Source organism: Ptychodera flava, chromosome 4 (genome assembly GCF_041260155.1).
Source record: "Ptychodera flava strain L36383 chromosome 4, AS_Pfla_20210202, whole genome shotgun sequence".
NCBI classification, from domain to species: domain Eukaryota; kingdom Metazoa; phylum Hemichordata; class Enteropneusta; family Ptychoderidae; genus Ptychodera; species Ptychodera flava.
In genome coordinates, this window is record NC_091931.1 from 10892534 (window position 1) to 10909957 (window position 17424).

General features: G+C 38.4%; 1 long non-coding RNA gene across 1 annotated transcript; it reads left to right on the top strand.

The window, feature by feature from the left end:
• The first annotated feature begins 9190 nt into the window (after positions 1-9190).
• On the top strand, positions 9191-11067 carry LOC139130418 (uncharacterized). The gene is made up of 3 exons (XR_011551852.1): positions 9191-9531; positions 10197-10400; positions 10929-11067. It is a non-coding gene; the product is annotated as an uncharacterized lncRNA (long non-coding RNA).
• Positions 11068-17424: the final 6357 nt, after the last annotated feature.

Below are 17424 nucleotides of genomic sequence, written 5' to 3' on the forward strand. Positions count from 1 at the left end.
TCCAACTTTGAAATGAGATATGGACATGGAATTTTTACAGCCTATTAACAAGGTTACAGATAAGATTTGTACGGCACAATTTTCCTGTATTTGAAGTACTTTTTGAAAAATCACATTTTGAAATTTGAAAGAATTTTTAATAATTTTTTGATATATAAACCCATGTAAAATCATAAAAACAAATTTTATTTACAAATCCTGCCGTACAAATCTTACAATAAATAGTGTCAACATATTTATAAGTAATTTGGTAATATTAATACTATCCAATTATTATTAAATTCAAATATGTAAAAAAAATATGAAAAATTAAATTGTAATATCTACTGGTGTCATATTTCAAATCATAGCTGCAAATATACAATTTTATATTCTTTTTGAGAAAATATTAACTAAGGGAGTTATTCTGAAAATTTGAACTAAATATCTTGATTCTAACACTTGAAACTTGACATTAACTCTGAGAAAAGAATTGGTGCAAAAATAGCCTTTCCAACCACCTTAACAGGACATAATACTACATGTAATATATTACAATCTTGACAATGACAAACAGACATTTAATAGGTAGAAAGAATAAACAAAGGGGGAATGCAATTTTATCATGCCATCACTGTGTACTTCATCAAATGGCAAAGCATTCCTATCGATTCGCTTTTTCTTTTGCCCAAATGATAGACCAAACATGGTTTTAAGTCCAGATGGTTTCCAAAGGTATAAAGAGGGTGGCCAGTTTGGGTGTCTTTCATCATACAACATAAATGGTTTCTCTTATTAGGAAAGAAAGGAAGGTACACTTAGTGTTCACCTGGTACACTGTTCAGTCACGAAAATGAAAACATTTCATTCAATTCTATGTACTGACCAATTTTAGATGACAAAACTTAATGAAATGCAATAGGAACTTCTGTAAGTTACAGTTCAGGACTTTTAGCCATATATGAGAATCGGTGAATTGATAAGACGATTTATTTTGCAAAGCAGTATACTTCTCAAAGCCCCTCTCTAACTCTGAAATGTTGACTGATCCCCCCCACTTAGAAAAGTTAAATACAAATACATGTATTTGTAAAATTTACAAAATACAGCAACAGTAAAGACCTTTGAAATCCTGATGTACTCTGCTAGACTATCATCAGTTATTATGATGGTTCAAAAAAGGTGAACCCATCAAAATGAAATTCAAAGTCACAATAAAATAAAGATATAAAAGCTCACGCAGTATCTAACCATATAGTATATTGTTTAATTTGGATGGGTATTATGACAGGGTTTTCACTAGGATATCTGACCGGGCAGAATTTGAAAGTACAGGGGGAGAACACGCGAGAGGCTTAGGGGGAAAGTGTCACAGGGGCTTTCCCCTATCTTGCATGGAAATTTTTAAGATATTGATGTGTGCAATGGTGCAGTCTGGTGCAATCTGAGAGGTGTTTTTTAATTGTTTTACTACGTGAAACTGTTAGAACACCCCAAGGGGGAGAGCACGAGAGGGGGTTTCCCCCTCTCGTATTGGAAATTTTGGGAAATTGATGTGTTTAATGGTGCAATCTGAGAGGAGTTTCAGGTTATTTTGCACTCGGTAAAACTGTTTGAAAATGACATTGAACACTGCAATATTTTTTTACATTTTATGCATGATCAGTGTTTGTGTCACAATATTCAACAACCAAACAATGACAATACAATTTGTGAAAAACAGTTCTGTTTGCCAGAGACTGAAGATAAATAAATATACAGGAATGGAAAATCTGTGACCTTCTTGTGTCATTTCTCCAGCTACCAGCTTCTAATGAAAAGCATGAATATGGTATGTTTAACTGTCAAAATGGTCATTGAACTGAGGTACATGAAAACATGTTTCTGTGATAATAAAGGATGATCACAACAGTTCAGTTTTGTCCTAGATCCTGTGAAAATTTTGAGAAATTGATGTGCGCCACAGTGCAGTGTAGTGCAATGCGATAGGTATTTTAAATTTGTCTTTTACCAGTAAAACTGTTAGAAGACCCAAGGGGGAGAGAAATGGATGTGTGCAATGGTGCAATCTTAGATGTGTTTCAATTTATTTTGCCAAAAAAAATTGAGTAACCCCGCCCCCTCTTCCTCTCCACATTTTGAGTAACGCCCCCTGAAGTTTTCAATTTTTTTAGTGACCCCCTCCCTTGTATTTCATTATATTTGTTGTTCCTCAATTTTTCATTGTCAACTTGTACATCTTCCTAATATATTTATATTGAGAGAATAATATATTGATTTTAACACTAGTTTATTGACTCCTGTCTTGTGTTTTAAAATTTTCACAATTTACAGAAGTCAAAAAGTCCCCTTTAGATAGTGCCTATGCCATTGAGATATTGCAACAGAAATCCTGAAATATGATTTCTTGGGTCAGAAAAGGGAAGGAAAACATTGAGTGCACTGAGGTGTAAAGTAGACCTATGTAGTGCATGCTTATATCATAAGTGCTGGGAAAAAACATAAGAATTGCTTGTGGTATAAAAACATTTGCGCCGCCTAAGGCGGCGAAATCAAATGGTGTTCCTCTTATCGGAGTATGATATTCCAAGCCAACTGGTATTATCCTATATCATTAACTGAGTAAATGGTAAGCTGCAAGCAAGCTTTCGTGTAGAATTAAAGCAAAACGACAGAGAGAAATGTGTGCACGTCGCTGGTGTCCCGACGGAGTACGTCACATCAAAGAATGCTGAACGGCAAATGCCAAAATGGCAGGAAAGTTGAACATTCGTATCATGCTAGCGGGAATGTATGCACTGATGCAAAGCAGTATTATTTGCTGAGCGATCGGTCAAATAATCGAGTCACCATTAAAAATGTTCACATTTGTGCAGGTTAATTGTTGATATAAAATAGGAACAGCAATAATACCTGTCAGAAAATGGTCCGAGCCGACTTTGTTTGGAATATACTTCGATGGCGTCCAGTCCTTCCGACCGATAGCACAGATCCAACTTTTCCGCCTTTTCATGGACAAAAATTTTGTTCTTTCATCTGGGTAATCGATAATTTTTAAACTGTATGATAGGATAGTTGGGCCTCAGGCCGACAGATCGATTATAGCTGCCGACCACTACACAAAATGTTCGCGTTCGGCATCGATTACGAGAAGGTAAACAAAAGACCCACACACACGTGTACGTGTACACGTTGTTGATTCACTGAGCGGTGCGGTGCGGCTTGCCCCACAAGATGGCGGATGACATCGTGACCTGACCTCGTGACGTCAATTGAAAAGCATCTATAATGTTACTTTTACCTCAGAATCAGGGGGGTGTAAGTCGAGTCACAACATAGATATGGTTGCCTAGCTACTGTCGATGTCTATTTATAGCTGGCAATAGTCACCATCGCGTGTGGGGGTATTCCAATCTACCGAACACAATAGGGGAAATGTTTGTGTGCAGTGCTCGCAACAACCTGTATTTTTTTTAGCGTGCAATCACCACAGTCTTTGCGTGAAAACGTAAACAATTTGCGCAAACGTGAGCCCTGTTGGCCCACCGCGGTCTTTCCAGAACCGTTGATACAACAAAACGTTTGGAAAGTTCGGCTACATCACAGTGTAACTTCTATGCGCAAAACAGATGTACAATAATAATAATAAAAGAACTTACCCAATTTCTTCACAATGCCAGGGAAAATCCGTATTTTGCCCCTTGTCTTCCAAGCAACATTGTACTTTGCTCCAACTGTAACTGACTCCCCCTCTTTCAGTACAATAGACGTTATCTCTTGAACGCTGTAAGTGTTTTCATTAACCCATTAAATGCAAACGCCATTGTTGTTGATAGTCACTGATTATTGCATATATAAGAGCAACGGTCTGTATGCATATGCTGTCCTACTCCGCTTTGGAAGTGAACGACACGAATTTTGATTTGAGCGGGAAATAGAAAACTGGACGCGCGTGATCAGCATGAGTCATTAGCCAATCATACCACATAAAAAAATGCTAAATCTGTTTGGCACGTGCCGCTAGCCAATCATAAGTTACCAAAAGTTGCAAGGTCGTTTTAGTTCACCTGACACGTGCATGATCAGATTAGAAAAGCCATTAAGACTTGGAACGGTCACTGGCTGGGTATGTGGTCTCGGCCGCAATCTTACGATATATTCAATAGCCAGCAGACGCAAACATGTCGAAAACGACGACCTGGCGGAAAAAGCGTACAAAACGCACTAGCAATTTTCGTTCGTCAGCTGACAATGAGGTAGAAATAGAAGACGACATGTTTGACGTGGATTACGTCAGCGGTGAGTGCATCAGACTCTGAACTCGATTGTGATCGTGTAGGCCCACCCGTTGACCATGATCCGGACCGTGATACTAATAATGAACATGATGCACGCCTAGAAATGATAGATAACGACGCTGGAGCAAGCGCAGACAGTAGCTTTACATTAGAAAATAACCCTATTTACAGAATTGACGATGATGCTAGGGAACCATCGAGTTTTAACGCCGATGAGGGAAATCGACCTGTCAACTTTGAGTTCGATTACGACTCTTTCATACAATCTAAAGTTGATGACTTTCAAGATCACGCCAATGACAGTTTTGATGATGGCGACGACGACTACTATGATGATAATAACAATGATGATAGAGAACGCACACAGGGCAGTACAGTCGCAAGTGAGGACGAACAAGTGAACGTTGAGGTAGCTCTGGATAATCCGCCGGTGTATGAAAATGCCCCAATAACAACAAGTGTGAGTATGTTACTCATACTAACATTTGTAATGAATTACAACTTGACAGGAGAAGCTTTCTGTACCTTGTTGACAATTATCAGCGCTCACTGTATGACGCAACCTAAAACGTTGAGATCAGTTAATATTTTTTTCAAGTACTTCAGGAACATGAAAGCACCAATTGTCTGCCACTATTACTGCTCATCTTGCTGCAGCTACTTGGCAAATGCAGAGGCTGAACTGTGCAGTACCTGTAACAGCAATTTAACTTCACGAACAAGCAAACAATATTTTATTGAGGTGCCATTAGTCGAGCAACTAGTGGCTTTTTTCAGTCGAAGGGGGTTCTACCAACGCCTTCAGCACCGATTTAGTCGTGAAAAGAAACATCCCTCAAATATAGAAGACGTGTATGACGGATCCGAGTATGCAAAATATTTTCTTCCAATTGGTTTTCTTGCTAACCCAAATAACATCTCGTTTGCATGTAACATAGGCGGTGTTCCTGTCTTCAAGTCTTCTAAATTTTCTATCTGGCCAATATACATAGTCATAAATGAACTACCTTTCAAAGATCGAACAAAGATAACATGATCTAGCTGGACTTTGGTTTGGTTGTCAGAAGCCTGATATGTTGACTTTTTTGAAACCTCTGCAATCAGCTATTGACTCATTAGGGCCTATATTCTAAAGGTGTTGAAATGTGTTTGCCAGAGTCTGGTGAAAAAGTATGTGTTAAAGGAATGTTACTTATGGGAAGCTTTGATATGCCTGCTAAATGTCTGGTCCAGAATTGCACTCACGGTATGGGTGTCCGAAATGCAAGCAACCCGGGGAAACGGTCAAAGTGGGATTGAGAGGTCATGTGCACGCATTCCCGTTTTCGGAAGGCAATGCAAAGGGCCCACTCCGAACCCATGATAACACATTATTAGATGCCAAGGTAGCAATAGAAAAGGGAATTGTCAAAGACGGGGTTAAAGGGCCTTCATGGTTGTCATGGACACCAAACTATGATATCATAGCGGGTACTGCTGTTGATTACATGCATGCTGTTTGCCAGAGGGTGTTGCGAAGCTTTTACTTAAACTATGGTTCTACTCTGATAGGAATGAGGATTATTATATTGGAGACAAAGTAGATACAGTCAATAAAAGATTTTTGAACATTAAACCTACCAATGAAATAACACGTTGCCTACTTAGCATAGATCAGCTTAAATACTGGAAAGCCAATGAAATAAGATCATGGCTCCTCTTTTACTGTGTTCCATGTCTTATTGGCATATTACCTCTAGATTATTTAGAACACTTGCAATTATTAAGTGAAGGTATTTACATTTTATTATTGAATTCCATTTCTGTAGTTGATCTTAATCGTGCTGAAGAATGATTACATAAATTTGTTATGTTGTTTCCTGAGTACTATAAGAGACAGCATTTGACATGTAATGTCCACATGCTTGTCCATCTGACGGATGTAGTCCGTGAATTATAGGTCCTCTTTGGACATCTTCCTGCTTCCATTTTGAGGATAAGAATGGTCAGTTACTGAAACTCTTCCATGGAACTCAACATATTGAGAATCAAATTGTTACTGCTGTTGTAATATTACAAAATTTGCCAGAGATGGCATCAAAGTGTATTTTACCAGGTAGCACTGCAGAAAGTTTATGAACACGTACTATTCCAATTTCTCCAAATCTACGAGTGGACCTTGGTAATTCCATGTTTGCATTGGGAGCAAGTGATATTCGCAAGTTAAGTAGATCAGAATCTGAAGCACTATATTTTTAGGTCATATGCCAACGACTGATATAGTTAGTGCCTATCACCGTCTTTAAAAAGTGTACAGTCATACTCTCTCAGGGTTATCTCCGTGCGGTACAGCGTAATAGCTTCACTGTTGCTTTCATCGGAAATGATCGACTAGAACATTTTGGATAGATATAAATTTTTTTTTCCAGTATCGTTCATCTGCATATTGTATAAACTGTAACTCTGGCAGCTGCACATGCCACATTGACAACCTTGCCTTAATAACTGAGCTGCAGCATCTCAATACTGAACAAGTATTCCATAGCTTCCATGTACACAAAGTTAAGATTTGCAGCAGTAGTAAGAAAATTGTTAAAATTGATAATATTAAGGAACAATGTATGTTTATGCAGACAGTTTGTAATCTTACTGAAGGGTTTGTATGTAAATTTCCAAATAATTTAGAGAAAGATTAGATGGCAAAAGATTTAATGAAATGCAAATCGACGTACTATAAAGTCTACTGTTGTTTAACCCACAGTCTCGCGATAAATTGTAATAAAGTTTTCCAAAGTAACATTGTAGTACTCATTCATAATTCCCAAAGGCCTGAGCATAGGACAGTGCATAAAATGACAATAGTTGTGACTTTCTAGATATATTCATACCAGGGATTACAAAGACGATTTGACTGGCTAACTCAGCGGATAATTTGAGGAAGGAAATTTTGATAACAATGATTGGTCGTAAATACGGTAAATATGCGCAGGTAAGAACTCTGCCGTCGTGCATGCCGCGGTGGAGAATAGACCGGGTGTGAGAGAATGAATAATCAATTGGGTGAACCAGCAGAATGCGACTGATTCTGTTCCCTTTTGTATTAATGGGGGGAGTTCTCAGTGAAAAGGACATGTTTACAGACACTGATTTTTGGAGACTTACCCTTCACCGATGCTAAACTCCCCTCAATACATCAACTATACGAAATGGCCTGTTAGATCGAAAATTTGATGCGTCAAGGCACAGAGTAATATCATAGAACAGAGTGGCAACAGCTATTGTTTAAGGCGTGAATCGGTTACGTAAGCAATCCATGTTTGCCTCGCCTCACGAAGCTCTTTGCTCTCTTTTCCGAAGAGTGCCGACCATGCACCCTTCGGTAATTTTCGGATTTTCACCAATTGTTAAGCGAAAGTATGTTCGACAAAGCTTGTGTTGTTGTTGTCGTGTGGTGCTGATCGGAATTGATGTGCTGGCGAAAACGGGAGTGTTTCGAGCTTCAGGAATGTGGGTTTTACCGTTTTAAAAATTCCTCTCATATTTTTATGAATATATAATGAGTGTGTTTGAACCAAATTTGAAAGTCTTTATCGATACTGTCTGGTTTTACTCAATGGTTTACGGTCAGTCATACCGTCTTTTACACGTGCGCCAAGAAAGAACATGTTTATGAAACTGCTGGCGTGTTATGTTTTGATTGGCGTGAGGCAGTGTTTCTGGCCTATGAGCTCACAAAGTAACTATGGTTGCTACGCGACTGGCAGTACGATGCCATCTCGTCGTATGTTTCGCATAATCTCGTGTAATTATCAACCACAAACCAAGCCTCCAAAAAGTTTAACACCTTTTAAGCTCATTTTAATATGAAAAGCCAATAGTCTACCGAGACGACCATGGAACAAAAGGCATGCAAGTGTTGCCACTCTGTCTATGATATTACTCTGTGGTCAAGGCGAATGCGCTGCACGTTGTAGAAAATCGCTGGCCGATAAATTTACTGCAGCTCCAAAGCTAGCCTCCTCATCCGTGTGAACTAGAACACGGTATTCCCTTACCTAACCTTTTTCAGATGATCGGTCTTCATGATCTTGCTGTATGCCCGCTAATCCATGAAAACTTCCACGAAAATTTTTACATAAATTCACTTAAGGTATAGACACACGTTTAATGCATTTTTACAGAGATTTTGGTTTATTTCAAAATGGAGTCCGTACCATATGACCTTTACATGTGGGAAAATGTCGAAACAATATTGTATTAAGAAATGCTAAAGAAACTAATAAAAACTGATTGTTTTCGAACTACGCGTACTGTTATATTCGGTTGTCTTAACTGTGTACGGATTAGTTAGGATAGCGACGCAAGGTCAACAGATTATGTTAATTTTTCTGATCTTGTCCGACGCGCTTGCGCATACTTTCCAGTGTCCTGTGTGCGTGACAATAATAATGGCTGCTCGTGTGTGAGACGCGCGAAACGTAAACGTGGTCGAAAGAAGAAAGTGAGTAAGGTCATGGACCAGAGTACCAGATCAAAGCTTAGATTGTCAGACTTAGGTTCGTATTATAACAACGTGGCAGACGAGATGTCGGACACGAGTCTTTCTTCCGACGAGGAGGACGTCATCAGTGCGGACACACGTAATCACGGCCAAGGTAAAGACTCTGTCGCTTCGCAGCGTAAAATCAACCTTGTTGTAGAGAAAGCAGACAGTGATGAAATGTTAAGAATTTTTGACGTAAGAACGTTGAACTCCATCATTCAATCCGCGTCACTTTGTAACGTCTGCAAAGTCGGACGCCTTTCTCTGCAGGAATTGTCAACTTATGGCTGGGGCAGTCATTTTACCATGATCTGCTCAAATACCGAGTGCAACTCCCCTCAAGTGGTTTTTCCGTCTTCAGCGAAAAACGGCCGACATTTTCAATCAACAGAAAGATGGTACTTGGTCTACGAGCGATCGGAAGAGGGAGACGGGCAGCCATGAAATTTAATTCGTATATCGGTCTCCCACCACCCGTATCACCAACGCCGTTCAAAGAACATGAGCAGACACTAGCGAGTTACAGCGAAAAGTTGACCGAGCAACACATGCAACAGGCTGTGGCGGAAGTCCGACAGGTGGTGCTGGGGGTATCAGACAAAGATGTTGACGATGGAGGGAATGACAATGGACAGGAAATTGTCGATGTTGCAGTTTCTGTTGACGGGTCATGGGCGTCAAGGGGCTTTTCTTCCCTTTATGGCTTTGTCAGTGTGATTTCAATTGACACCGGTAAGTTTTTAATAAAATATCAACGAAAGTTTTTAGGGCCTTGATATGCCCCAGTCAGTATTGGGGCGTTAGATGCATAATATGTATAATATGTATAAAGCAAACCAACTACAGTTGCCAGTGCGGTACACCTTCGTGAAAGCTTTTTATGCATAATAAAAATGGTGCGACTGATATCATTGTTGAGAGAAGCATTACATAAGTGAATGACATCGATTGAGAAAGTCAGACGACATTAAATTTTAAGTGTTAACTTTTCATATTTTTGTGGTCCTGGGAATATATTAACTTTCAAAGATTTTTTTGAAGGGTTTGAAAACCTGTTGGCTATTGATATGTATACTTATGTATGCCCGTTTGAAATATTGTGGGACAGACATTTTATTGACTGCTGTAAAGGAAAGAGTTTGTAAAAAAGGAAAGCCACACTTGCTTGATAGTCCTATCCAAGTGAATAATATTATTTCACAAAGATACTGCTTTCCAAATCTTTCTTTTTGTCCTGTAATCACTCATGAGCAGTGAATTTATTTGGGTGACTGATATGGCTACTACAAGTAAAATTGATAACTTCAGGTACGAAGTGATAACTCAGTGTCTGTCTTTTCCATAAAAGTCTGTACAATATAATTTTATTACATCCAAATTCTGCAATTTTTCTCCAGGAAAGGTGTTGGATCGACACATCAGTTGCTCGTACTGCCGAGAATGCCAAGCAATGGAGAACCACCCAGGGACTTTAACTACATGAAATGGTTCATTGAACATGAGCCAGAATGTAAAATGAATCATCAGGTTTCAGCAAAAAGCATGGAGGCAGCGGGTGCATCAATATTGTTTGAGAGATCTAAAGAAAAGCACAAGTTGAGGTATGATAAATGATATAGGCTAATGTGCCAGCCCTATATTACATCATTCTACTGATGTGCAGAGTGCTCGGAAGTTATATCTGATTGGACGATTATCACTATTCATAGCAATTTAGGGATTGTATTTTTATTATTCAACTATATTGGTCACATTCAGCCAACCTGTTTGATAACTACACACAGCTTCCGAGATGCTGCACATCAGCAGAATGATGTAATGTTGGGCTGGACTGGAATCACATTGATTTTCAGACATTCTGTTGATTTGTCTCCGACAAATGAAACCAGACTAACTCTTATATTATCACAGCATTTATCCATATGTAGCAAAATGATATCTGACAAGTTTATTTGCATAAAAATAAAGTAGTTGCAGTCCATGCAGTCTTGTACTCCTTCAGTCAAAATGTCATTGACTTTTTTGCTCCAATGTTCATTTCAGCTATTGTCTTAAGATTGTTTGCATTTAGACACAGAAAAACAATTATCTGACAAGGTATATGTTCTTTATATTATTTTACAAAACAGGTACAGTCAATTTATAGGAGATGGAGACAGCGCAGCGTACCAGTCTGTTAAAGATGTGTATGCCAGTGACAATATTATTGTCCAAAAGGAAGACTGTGTTGGTCACATTCAGAAGAGAATGGGCACCCACCTGAGAAAACTGGTTGATAAAGGTAAGTATTTGCCAACTACTAAAAGGTCAATACTGTAGTTATACTCTTTAGGACGGGGACCTAAACTCATGTTTTAAAACAAAACTTTCGCTGTTGCCCACCTTGCAAGACGAAAAGCCCTGGTAATTTTAACATTTCAACTGTAAAATACTGGCAATGCCAGACGGCATACTGGCCAACTGCATCATGAAGGGGAAGAGAAATCTTCATACACATAGCAAGTTTTCTACCCCTTGGAAAACTAATGGGTGAAAATTAGCATGGGCCCTTACAAGATATAACCTCAGTTACAATTATTTGTGTGCAAATAGGGGTGGTCCCTTCGTATAGATTTTGACTGTCACCCAGGATGAGTGTTTTTATGTCTTGGAGAATCTTTCTGCGTTTTTGTATACCATGTTTTGAACATGCCTTCTTAATATTGTGGTTCCAATTAAAATATTAAATTTACCATATTTTTATAATATCACATTATAGTTTGCAGAGAAAAAAAAATTTCTGACATTTTGTATTTGTCTTTCTTCATTAGGTGGTAAGCTAGAGGATGGCAAAGGTTTGACAGGCCGGAATAGACTCACAAACCAAATGATCAACGCATTTCAAGTGTTCTATGGTATTGCCTTGAGAAATAATAAAGGTAAGAGCAATTTAGAATGTATCACTTTTAAGGGTTTTTTATTAGCTCCCATAGCCATATGTATATATGGCAATGGAAGCTATTCTTATAGGCTAGGGAAATGTCTGTATGTATGTATGTATGTCTGTATGTCTGTATGTCTGTATGTCTGTATGTCTGTATGTCTGTCCGTCAACATCAAAAACTCCAAAACCGCTGCACATTTCATCTTGATATTTGGTGTGTACATGGATGATGGGCTGTAGATGAGATTTTGTTCAAATGAAGTTGTCATTGCCAAAAATATGCAAATTAAGTGAAAAAATGTAAAAACAGTCAAAATTGAAAAAACTCAATAACCACTAGCAGATTACATGAAAAATTAGCATGTAAGTACTTTGGGCTGACATGAAATGATTGTGCACATCTTGGGTCAGTATCTTGGACTTGCTATTTTTCATGAATTTTTTTGTAATTTGTCCCATTTTTGGTCAAAAAATCTCTTCTCTGAAACCACAAGTCCGATTGATTGAAACTTGGTATGGAAGTGCATAGGAGTGACCTTTCCCAAATTTGGGCAAATCGTGGTGAAATTTGCATATTTTAGTTTACACGTCCATAGACTCCCATGTATAAGGCAGATCTCCATAGACTCCCATGTATAAGGCCACAAAAAATAAAAATTTAGTTTCTCATCGTATTCATATTGCAAAAAGGATGCAGTGACACAATTTTTAGTCCCCACGGATGAAGTCCAGTGGGCTTATAGATTGGGTCATGTCCGTCTGTTCGTCCATCCGTGAGTCCATCCGTTCACGCAGATATCTCGGATATTTTGACAAAATGTCATGTGACCTTGATGACCTTTGATCTCAAATATACATATTTGTCCAATAACTCAGTAACCACAAGTGCTACCACCCTTCATATATGGTATGATGGGACACCCTATGACGCCACATATTGTACCTCATTAATTATGCACATATCTAATTTTGAGCGAGCCAATAGAGCTAGAGGTCTGATTTTGGTATATAGGGATAACTTAGCAAAACAATTTTTTTGACAAAATGTCACGTGACCTCGGTGACCTTTGACCTCAAATATACATATTTGTCCATAACTCAGTACATAGGCTCCCCACGTATGTTTAGTTAGCTGAAAACCGAGAATTAAGTTGTGCGCATGCGCAAGCTAAATTTACACAGGGCAAAGGTCGTGTGCAAAAAAATGTCACCTGATTGTATGTTAATGAGCTACAGAGCTTCGTAGCAACCGGGCGATTTCTTCAAGTTTCTATGGCCTTTTAACCAATAAAAATGATCAGAATGATGTCAAACTAGTGTCAGAATGTTCTTTGGGAACTAATTTTATGAATATGTATGAGTTTGGGGCGGTCAGACGATTGTAAACCCGCGAAAATTTGATCGAGTTGTAGGCTACCTAGCGACTCACGTCTGTCTGCCAGCTGTTGTGTACAGTTTTGAGGTCAAATTTTGTCGGCGATTTTTGATATTTTCTTGAGTTTGTCAACTAATTTCACCAACATAGTAAGTTAAAGCTACTATATTTTATTACATTCCAACAAAGTTTCACTGAGGCTAATTTTTTTTGTAAGGTTTTTGAAAAAAAATTACGTGGTTTAGACTCTGTTTACACTTCAGTTCATTGACCTTCATTGTAATTTACAACCCAGCTGACGGCCTTCTACTTTTTTTCTTGAGTTTCGCATAATTTTTTTGTGGTTTCTTCTTTTTTTGTGTTGTGAAGATGTCTGGTTTGATTTTCATCTTGCCTGCCTCAGAAAATGTGCAGAATTTGTGGGGGTAGGGCCCAAAATTCAGTAGATGAGTTGACAGGAAAATGTCCTAAATTATGTTCCAAATATACAGATCAGATTCTTTTACTTTGGTATTGATGTAGGGACTGATGAACAGGATGTGCATCCAAACCACATTTGTTATTTATGTTATAAGCGTTTGTTCAATGATTCAGTATTTTCTTTTGACAATGATGTATGGGAACCCCACCCAAGAACAGGAGAATGTAATGTTTGTAAAGAATTTAAACAGCAAAGTAAAGGAGGAAAGCCAAAAAAGGTAAAACGGGGCAGACCACCAACAAAATCAAAACAAAATCATGACAGTGACCGCCAAACTGATATAATTTTAACAGAGGATGGTAAGGCACACTTAATGCAACAAGCTGAATTGTCACCGACTTTTGATTGGCCTGACCAATTCAAGCCAATACCAATGGATGATGTAAAATGCACCATTTGCCTGTCTGTTTTCACTAATCCATTGGAGACACCGTGTGAACATGTTTTTTGTAGTAAATGTCTTGTTGGTGTATTCTTACTGAAAATGCCCAGTGTGTCCATTGTCCATTTTGTACCCAGTCTGTATGTTGTTTTTCTGTCCGTCCTGCCAAGTTGTACAGGGTTTGCTCTGGCTACTCAAGCTGATTAGCCTTTTGGCTAATACAGTGTGAACACAAGTAGCCAGATTTTTATTTTGAGAGGTGAGGTCAAGGGTCACACACATTCATCTCGAAGGGTCAAAGGTGATATCATTAAACACTCAAGAGTAAGGGACCGTCTCAGATTGTCGCAGAAGTTCAAAAAGCGAAATTCATTCGTTTAGGGGGGGAGGGGTTTGACCTCCATTCAATTAGTGAACTTCACTTTCGCACTTTTATTTTGTGATCACAAGTTTTCGTGTGTTTATTTTAAATTAAAGAAAAACTGCACACTCGTGCCAACAAATTTGTAACTGTTTCCATCTCGTTTGTGCCACAAACACAATTTACCGATAGTAACATTGTATCCGGCCCTAAACCTTTCATTCATCAAATTAGACAAAGACAAAAGTATCATTTTTTTAAATGTGCTATTTATAAGCGTCTGCTCTAACCCCTAGATTTCTTTATTCTCACTCGTAATGCACCTGATCATAGTCGTTTTAATATCATTGAACATGCCTGGGCCACCTTGTCAAAGTTTCTCGCTTATTTACCGCCCCTCCCAAGTACAAATTGCGTGTTCACAAAGACAAAGAACAGCACAAGAGATTCAAAAAGGGGAAATGAAATAAAATGAAACTTTTATGCGGTAAAATGCCCTGTTAGTACTCAAATCTGATCGATTACTTTAATTGTATGTGGCAAGGGGCATACGTCTTTAGTAGCTATAGCAAAATGCAACATTGTAGTCCCAGGCAGACATGAACATTTCGCACTTTTGAAGTTTCGTTTAGGGGGAGGGGGGAGGGGGTTTTGATCTAAACGAAGAAATTTCGTTTCTTGAACTTCTGCGACAATCTGAGACGGTCCCTAATCATAACCAAATATTTCAGAAGTCTGCCACTTTCTCATCATCATATGTATCCTCAGTGCTGCTTTATAGTTCAATAAAAAGAATGCTTCGTATCAAAACTCATGCATGACCATTGATCACCACTTGAACTTTGAAGTACAAAAAAATACAGAAAAGAGAAACATCCTCAAGATCTTCATGAACGTGGCATGGCATGCCATGCATGATCACTAGTACTGATACTGATACACGTCCGTGCATGGCCAAAAGACAGCAAAACTCAGTAACAATTTCCGAGCTAAGTAAACAGTGTTTTACAAAGCTGTTTCAAATCAAACTGGTTTGCACAATCCCTCGCTATAAAAGTGACATTTTGGTGACATTTCAGCTTGAATCATACCTTGAAATAAAATATAAACGTGAAACAAAGACATCATGTATGCTGCCGTTCACGTTCAAGAGCATGGTTTGAACCCGTGAACTGGCATGTGCATTGGCTGCACGTAAAAGCAACTCTACTTTCCAAGATCAAACGGTCCGTGTCTTGTGAAAACAACAGCAGAGCAGTGAAAATTGTAATGGTCACCGGTAAAAGCTCTTCACAGATGAAAGGATGATCGCTGAAAACAACTGAAATTGCATGTTTAGACTATGACAACTCCCGGGAAAACAGGACAGCGTGAACGTGAACAATGGCGGACGTCACTGAAGTAGGACTATTCTATTTAGGTAACGGGGGACATTTCGGAGGGGCACAAGTACATGTATACGTGCCATTTTCCTCACGATACTAATCACGGGAACTTCGATGTCCCATTAGTTTCTCTGATCTGAAAAGTAATTTTACCAACTTGTACGACCCATTATACTCTGAAAACAGTGGCGGGGCTTATACTTAGATAAGTACGGTAGTACTATGGTGAAAGACTTCCCAAGAAGTAAAACAACACACCGCAATGCCACAGAACATCGTAGAACAAAGTGACCGAACGTACAAATTTTGAGTCGCCAGTCTGGCGATTGTTCTGACCGTCTGAGTCGCCAATGAGTGAATCAATTCGCCATTTTGCCGTCGTTCTTTACCAATGAAATGCCAAACATGTCAACAAATTTGCAACTCCTCTGACCTCAATAAACACAGCTGTACACCAAGTCAGATTACAGAGTCAAATAAACAAAGTGAACAAACAGCAGGCATACTGTCAGTATTAGAGCGTCCGATAGAATTACCACTCACAAAGGACTTGGAGAAAGTGGCAACACATTTACTGAAAAGTAAACTAAATAAATCAGCAGATGGAAAAACAGCCATCTACAAAACAGGAGGACCAGTAAGTTTGTTTTTCTATTTTTTATTGATATTGCAACAATGAAATTTTTAACACAAAATATACAGAAAGTTATGTGTGGATATTGATCATTTAATGAGTTCACAGAAAACACTAGTATATATGCTGCTGGGCTAGAGTAGATTGTAGTAGACTGGAAAAGAACTGCTCATCCAAAGTTTATAACTTAGATAAGAATGAAAAGTCAGTGGTCTTGATGATGATATGCTTTGCATTCTAAAATATGTATTTCAGGATATTTCTGCCCAGATAAATATTTATTTCATTCAGTGAGTCAAGACTCTGTTGTAACCAAATCTGTTGTCTACATCATCAATGCTCAATTTATCTTTTCTTCAGAACCGTGTTGTTGTTCAGGCACCACAAGCAAGAGTTGCTACAAACACAGCCTGCAGGAGCACCATACGCAAACGGTATATTTACCTGGAAAATCAAAGAGAGAAAATCAGTAAAGGTTCAACAGATGCACAGCAAACAGATGAAATTAAAGTTGCTGCAAAACAAAGAAGAATAGATGAGTTGTTTTCCAAAATCCCAAAGAAGACGGTCAGCGGTGAAGAAATGTTGGCTGTAAAAAGTGATCTTGGAATGTCTTGGAACAGGAACAGGAAATTGAAGAGGTTAGTCTTGGCATATCCTACTTACCTGCTAGAGAAGAAACACTATAAAATGGAAAAAAATTCAATTAAAGGGTCAAAGTAACAAACACATATTATTGATATTATTTTTGTCATTCTGGTTTCATTTATATTATATATAAATGAAACCAGAATGACAAAATTAATATCAAAAGTTGTTGTTTGTGTCAAGCCTCAGTGAGCAGAACAATATGAATAATATTACTATTCATATTGTTCTGCTCACTAAGGCTTGACACACCATAGCTATACATGGACATAGAACAAAAGTACATGTGTACACTGAAAGGTAACTGGACATTCTTTCTATTGTTTTGCATAGATGGTTCAGTCAGTGGGGTTTGAGAAGTGAAGGTGAACTGAAAATGAGAAGAGAAAAGGAACACATTATTGGTGATAATTTGCTAGCAGAAAGTTTGCCTTTT